This window comes from Alexandromys fortis, unplaced genomic scaffold, assembly GCF_014885135.2.
Source record: "Alexandromys fortis isolate MF-2015 unplaced genomic scaffold, M_Fortis_MF-2015_v1.1 scaffold_5, whole genome shotgun sequence".
NCBI classification, from domain to species: domain Eukaryota; kingdom Metazoa; phylum Chordata; class Mammalia; order Rodentia; family Cricetidae; genus Alexandromys; species Alexandromys fortis.
This window is the reverse complement of record NW_026067924.1, coordinates 2306802-2314104: the sequence shown is the minus strand read 5'-3', so window position 1 is coordinate 2314104 and position 7303 is coordinate 2306802. Positions and strand designations below refer to the sequence as shown.

General features: G+C 46.5%; 1 long non-coding RNA gene across 1 annotated transcript; it reads right to left on the bottom strand.

The window, feature by feature from the left end:
* Positions 1 to 630: 630 nt before the first annotated feature.
* LOC126501659 (uncharacterized) lies at positions 631 to 6934 on the bottom strand. The gene is made up of 3 exons (XR_007591765.1): positions 5283 to 6934; positions 2480 to 2594; positions 631 to 1529 (listed from the first exon to the last, which is right to left on the bottom strand). It is a non-coding gene; the product is annotated as an uncharacterized lncRNA (long non-coding RNA).
* Between the last annotated feature and the right edge of the window lie 369 nt (positions 6935 to 7303).

The following is a 7303-nucleotide window of genomic DNA, read 5'->3' as shown; positions in this document are numbered from 1 at the left end:
ACACACTTGTACCACACACCCACATCCTCATATGCTTACACCACACACCCACATCAATAAATAAATACACAGAACTGTAATTGTTCGATTTTGGTTTTTCTGTTTTTGTTTTCATTTTGTTTGTTTGTTTTTTTTTTTTTTTTTTTTTTTTTGAGACAGAGTCTCTCTAGTAGCTCTGGCTGTCCTAGAACTTACCACGTTGACCTGACTGCCCTTGAACTCCCAGCGATCCACCCGCCTCTGCCTCCTAAGTACTATAATTAAAGGCCTGCGCCACTACAGCCAGCTGTATGAGAACCATAATTGAAATGGGATGAGCGGAATGCTAGTTGTCAGGGCCTGGGAGGGCGTGGAAGGGACGGTCAATGGGCGCAAAACGTCAGCTTTGCTACGTGAAGAGGTCTTCAGCCATGTGAGTGGATTTAATATCACAGACCTGTACACCTAAAAATAATTATAACTTTTCTGCTGTGTGTATTTTTGCATGCACAACGTCTGTCTGTGTTCTATTCGCTACCATACAGTTCGCGAGCTTCTGAGCTTCGGGCAAGGGGCTGGAGGTTGAAACACACAAAGACACACACAGAGAGACAGGGACACAGACCTCTAGTCACTGGTAAGAAGCCCTTTATTCAATAGCACCACGGAGGCTTATATACCCAACAGTCAGGTGGGCCAACAGGTGAAAACCTTATCCTCTGATCCTCAAGGCAAAGCAACACGTGCTCGTGAAGCAGAGCTGGTAAACAACTTTGACACACGTGCTCGTGAAGCAGAGCTGGTAAGCAACTTTGACACACGTGCTCGTGAAGCAGAGCTGGTAAACAACTTTGACACAGCTTTCAGTAACTCAAATCAGAAGGGAAGTAAAGATCTCTAGCAGGGAAGAGCAGCTGGAGGCCAGGACTCCAAATGGTTCCAACATATTTTGACAAGCCCCCCAAACCCCCTTCATAATTCACATATGCACAGTTTCAACCGAGCTTTGTTAACTCTCCCGACTCTATTATTAGTGCCCTCTGGGAGGATTTTGTCTTTGGGATTTGTCTTCCTGCAGTAGGATGCCACCTCATAGTCTGTGCTTGTGCCCAGTTCCCAGCTGCCTCCTTCTGCCTGCCCAGTGCTGGGATGAAAGGTGTGGACCACCACATCCAGCTAGCCTGAGAGATCTGAATGGTGGGATAACTCTAAGAACACCACTCACACCTGCCGCCACAGCCGCAGCCTTCCTAGGTCACCAAAAAGAGCTTTCCTGGGTGACTCTGAATGTCTTGGTTTACCCATATGGAATCCATCCAGTGGTCTGTACCAAGACAGATTGACTGTGAAGAAGCCCAGGCAAGGGCTCTACCAATAGGACTTGCTGATCCTGCCGTTTGCAAAGAAAAAGAAAAACATGCCTCTTCAGTCCATATCCGGGGCGTCTGGAGCATGGACCAAAACGTTACTGTCCTGATAGGCAGTTGGGATGGATTCCCGGGGGCAATGGGTCTCTAGCGGGGGCCCACCCACAGGAACCAGGCGTTGTCCTGCAAAAAGAGAGGGTGATTGGACTTTCCTTCAGAACAAGCAGCTAGGGTCTTTCTCTGACGTTTCTAAATTAGAGTTCTTAACAAGGTTCTGAAATGACTGCCAACAAGTCAAACCCGACTCAATTGTAATTCATAATATAACCTGCAGATGGCGACACATCACTACTCTTTCTGCCTTTCTCGCTCCCTCCCCTGCATCAGAGCTGAGCAAGGCATCCCACCATGGGGAAGTGCTTCGAAAAGCCAGTTCATGCTCCAGGGATGGATCCTGATCCCACCGCCAGGGGCCCCTTAAACAGACCAAGCTGCACAACCGTCTCCCATATGCAGAGGGCCTAGTTCAGTCCCATGCACAGCCTGACACGCCTAATCATCCTGTCTCAGCTGCTGGCGTGCTGGGATCACCGGTGTGAGCCACTACACTCAACTCTGTAAGTATGCAGTGCTTCCGAATGGAACATATTAACAATGCCTTAATTTTTAAGTGGTCACAGTGCCATGGAATTGCAAAATATTGAATCAGAGATGAAAACTAATGCTTCCTACACGTTCTTTTCTACCAGGCTTTAATCTTGCTTTTAACTTTTATTTTTAGGCAGGACCTCTCTGTGTAGACCACTTTGGCCTCAAACTCACAGAGATCCACCTGCCTCAGCCTCCAAAGTGCAGGGGTTAAAGGCGTGTGCCACCAGGCCGAGCTAACCCTTACCACATCCAGCTGACCTCCACCAGGCCAACTGACCCCCAACACACCCAGCTGAGCCCCCCATGCCTAGCTGACCTCCACCACGCCCAACCAATCCCCACCACGCCCAGCTGACCCCCACCATGCCCAGTTGGCCCTTCCTGTGATTTTGAGCCTCCTCTCTCTTTTGGGGTGAAGAGAAGCCTGGATGGGGGAGGGGCTTTGGGCAGTAGCTTCCCCTAGTCAAGTTGAGGACTGTCACCTGTGTTACTTCTACCACGTCGTCTTGAGTTGCCTGTGCCAAGTGGCAAATCACAGCAGTGTCCTTTCAGCGTCACGAGGGTTCTGTTCTCTTCTGAATTCATCCTCTTGAAGATCTAAGTAAATGTTTGAGAAGTTATGATGTGAGTGCAAATCAAACAGAGTAATGGAGGGGTGGAGAAGGAAGGGGAGGGGAAGAGAGAGGAGAAGAGGGAAGAGGAGAAGTAAGGAGAAAAAGAGAGCGGAGGGGAGGAGAGGAGAGGGAATGGAAGGGGAGGGGAGAAGAGGGAAGAGGAGAAGTGGGGAGGAGAAGAGAGGGAAGGGGAGGAGAGGAGAGGGAAGGAGAGGAGAGAAAAGGGGAAGAGAGGGGAGGGGAGAGGAGAGAAGGGGAGGGCAGGAGAGGAGAAGGGAGGGGAGAAGAGGGAAGGAGAGGAGAAGGAAGGAAAGGGGATGGGAAGGAAGGGAAAGAGAGAGGAGGGGAGGGAAGGGGAGCAGAGGGAAGGGAAAGGGTGCAGAATACAGACAATAAGAGATGTTCAGTTGGAGTCACGGTTAGGAAGAGGTCACAGTGGGAGACAGCCCCTCTGTCACGTAGGCATTAGAGAAAGCAGATTGCTAAGGACTTTGAACAGTGAGTAAAGAAATTTTAATTTTATCACACAGACCATGCGGTATCATTACTGAGCTTTGAGCAGTGTAATTCATGATATTTAAGAATATTAGTTTGACTAGAGAGAATAAATCCAAATTTTAGATTAAATTTTATTGAATTTAGGTTTTGTCTTGTTTTTACTTGAGACAGGGTCTTGCTATACAGTCGTGACTGGCCCGGAACTCCTTGTGTAGGCCAGGCTGGCATTTAGTTCTTGTCTGTTTCAATTTATTTTATTTTATTGAAACAGGGTGTTTGTTTATAAGGCAGGCTGGTCTCAAACTCCCAACCCTCCAGCCCATGTGTGCCACCACCTCCATGGGTTAGTATTTCAGTGGAGACTTTCCTTCATCAGGACCATCTTCCCCACATCCTGCATGCCCCTCTGACCCCTTCTCTGGGGAAGCTTATCTTGGCCTCTCTTCCCAAGCCTCAGCCTGCTTCCTCTCAGGGTCTCAAGCAATGACCTCACCCAGCACGAACTGTCCTTGTCCTAGAATTTATCACCTTACAGCTCGTCTTACTTGTGTCCTATAGTCCTCTTGCCCTAACTTTATTGAAGTAGATTCGTTGAAGGGGTGTAGCATGATGGCTTAAAAAGTATTTATCTATATATCATGAGTGATTACTAAGCTCATGAACACACCAATCGTCTCACACCAGCACCTATTGTGTATAAGAACTTTAAGATCTACCATATTGTCAAATTTTTCTAAAATATTTATTTATTATGTATACAATATTCTTTCTGTGTGTGTGCCTGAAGGCCAGAAGAGGGCACCAGACCTCATTACAGATGGTCGTGAGCCACCATGTGGTTGCTGGGAATTGAACTCAGGACTTTTGGAAGAGCAGGCAATGCTCTTAACCACTGAGCCATCTCTCCAGCCTCTCCCATATTGTCAAATTTTGAGTTCACGTGGACCATATTGTTTTCCTACCCTCTCCCCTGCTTCCTACCCCAAATTAAACCCCATGAAGATAAGTATCCACTATGCGTGCCTGGCATACAGTAGTAAGGAACAATGACATGGGGACGGGCAGCCGGTGAAGAGTTTTGTCAGCATTGGGAAAGGAGAGAGGAAATCAGGAGGAAGTGCCCACAGACCCTGAGATGGACCCTGAGGAGGGTATTTCACAGATTCGATCCTCATACTGGTGTCTGACACTTCTAGAAACACCACTAAGCACCTCCAGAGCTGACCTGACAGGGTGATGTGGGTGTCACTCCTGTGAGACTTGAAGCAGTGGGGAGGAACGCCAGCTAACACCTCTCTGTTAAGTATTTTTCCTTAGCTGACAAACCTCTCCGCCAACGCAATAATCCCAATCAGACCAAATTAGAAGACACCCAGGTTTAATGGATGGCAATACTCCCGGGTGGCCCTCCAGGAAAACATGGAGAGGGGGACAGAGTCCTGAAAGACAATGGAAAATCAGGATACCACGTGTTCATTCTCTGGGGGGGGGGCAGTTTAAATAGCCTGTGGGAGTGCTCACCTTTTGGCGGGCTTTTTTAGGTGGAGTTTGGACTGAGGCAACTCCCAGGGGAGGCAGCTTATGCTAGGAGCTGGGGTGAAGCTCCCAGCTAAACATTCCAGGCTTTTTGGATAAGGATGTTAGGGGCTGAGGTGACGTTTTTAACTAAATATTTTTTCCTTGTATATTTGGATGCTAAGAGGCTGGGGTAAAGATCCCGGCCAAACAATAATAAAGAGAGAAATATTTAATACCCAAAATATTGCTGTTAAGTCTGATAAAGAAAATAAAAACCGCATTTATTTCATCTAAATAAAATGCAAATTTTGTTTAAAGGGAAAAGAGGAGGGGTAGGGAAGGATAAGAGGAAACAGAATATTTATAAGCCTCATTTGTTTTCCTTGCAGCATAGCTAAGAAGCATGAACTGGGCTCCATCCACAAAGTTGCCAGTCTACCCTTAGACTGGAGTTTCTTTTCTCCACATGTTGTAACTTTTAGTGCCTATTTTACAACTTTTGTAGTTGGGGAAAGAGTATGGCAAGGTAAGGGGCAGGATGGGTGAGGTCGTAAATTCAGTCTTCAGTACCAAAAGAGACAAGAGCAAATATTCAAGGATTACCAGGTACTCCAGGAAAACTAACAGAGACAGGCGTGGATACCAATAAGCTTACCTAATGAGGGAACTCTTGGAGAATTATGGGAAGCACAGTAATTGATACCCTCAGAGAACTGCAAACACAATTGTTCCGATCACAGTTTATGCGCCCTGGTGGCCTTCCCATCCATTCTGTATAGGGAACTCTGATCTTGAAGTTTTTATTTCCACACTAAATGTTCGGGTGAGTCACAGTATGACTTGTTCATCTGCAGTAGGGCAGAGGACACAGTTGGCTGGCTGAGACCACTCAGCTCCCCATCTTGGGTCATCAGAGAATGTTTCCCGTGTTCTACTTCCTACTTCTTAGCTTTTGCTGCCTCCTCTCGGGTCGCTCCACATCTCACTGGCCTCTTTCTAGTCCCCAATTCCTGAGAAAGAGAAAGCTGCAGTTGTAGAGATACATGTGAACGTTTTCTGTAATCCTTCGGCTGGAGTTTTTCCTTGGGCTCTTGGTTTCTGAGAAGGGAAAAGATTACACAGCAATAATAAGGATAGTTGGGGATGTGTAGCTTGGGATGGACTCTCACCAGAGACCTACGCACTTGCCATAAACACTCTGAAAAGAGTACCATACTGAATGGGCAGTGCTTAGGAGGCTTACACAGGAGGATGTCAAGTTTGAAATCACCTTGGGCTGTGTCATTACGATTCTGTCTCAATAAATACATAAGCAAAGAGGAAAGTGAAGGATATGAGAAAGTAACTATGAACCCCTGGGAAAGCACAGGTCATACAAATACAATTATAGCATACACCGCATGACTCAGCTTGATATCATAGTCATATAATGATTATCAAGTCAATATTGATTAACAAGCCAGAAACTATAAAACAATTACAGTGGGTAGAAAGGAAGTGTGTCTGTGTGTATTTATGGAACAGGGGAAAACAGAGTCACACTATCAAGTTAAATAATAGAAGGCCACTGAATAAAATCTTGAGCTGAAGAAAAAAATATTAGGGAATTTGGAGATGGCTCAGTCTCTGAAGCACTTACGACACAACCACAGGGCCAGTTGGGATTCCTAAAACCCCATAGTAGAGCAGCGTGCACCCCAGCACTGGGAAGGGAGAGGCAGCTGGATCCCTGAAGTTGACCGGCCAGCCAGTCTGTCAACTCAGCGAGCTCCAGGTCAGCCAGAGACCCTGTCTTAAGAAAGAGAAGGTGGGTGGTGACTGAGTACCAGAGCTGACATCAACCTCTAGCTTCCCTATGCAAGCACACACATACTCACATTGTACCTGCATGCACACACCCACTCACACTGCACCTACATGGACACACAAAGAGCGTGTGCACATTCTATGCCTCCTCCAAAACTAGCATAAGAATATTCCCTAGAAATGTGAGAATAAATGTTGTCAGAAGTAGCTGAAAGAATTATCCTAGGAGACCAGAAGTTTGGGAGATAATAATGCTATCTTTACTGTGTGTCTTGAGGTAGTTCTTTTTTTTAACTCTATGCATATATTAACCTGATGAAATAAAAATTTAAAAGAAAATAGCAGATGAATTGGGTATGGTGGCACATGACTTCAATTCCAGCACGTGGAGAGAGCCAGGAGAATCAGAAATCCAAGGCCAGTTATGGCTAAAAATGAATTTGGAGCCAGCATAGACTACAGGAGACCCTGTTTCAAAACAGAAAAGCAAGGGGGAGGTAAAGGAGAGGAGAGGGGAGTGGTGGAGCAGAGGGGTGGAGAGAAGAGAAGAGAGGAAAGGAGAGAAGAGAGGAGAGGAGAGGAGAGGAGAGGAGAGGAGAGGAGAGGAGAGGAGAGGAGAGAGCATCAGGCATGGTTGCTCACACCTAGAATCCTAGCACAGGAAAGCTGAGGCAGGAGCATCATCAAGATAAACCTGGGCTACAGAATGAGACTCTCACTCAAACAATAATATTAACAATAATAAAACATCAAATGCTCACTTTCTCCCATCACCTCCCCCATCACCTCCACCCAGGGTGTTTAGAGTTTGGTGAGGTCTGGTACCCTGTTCTGTGTTTCCTGCTCCTCATTCTCAAAGCAATAACTACA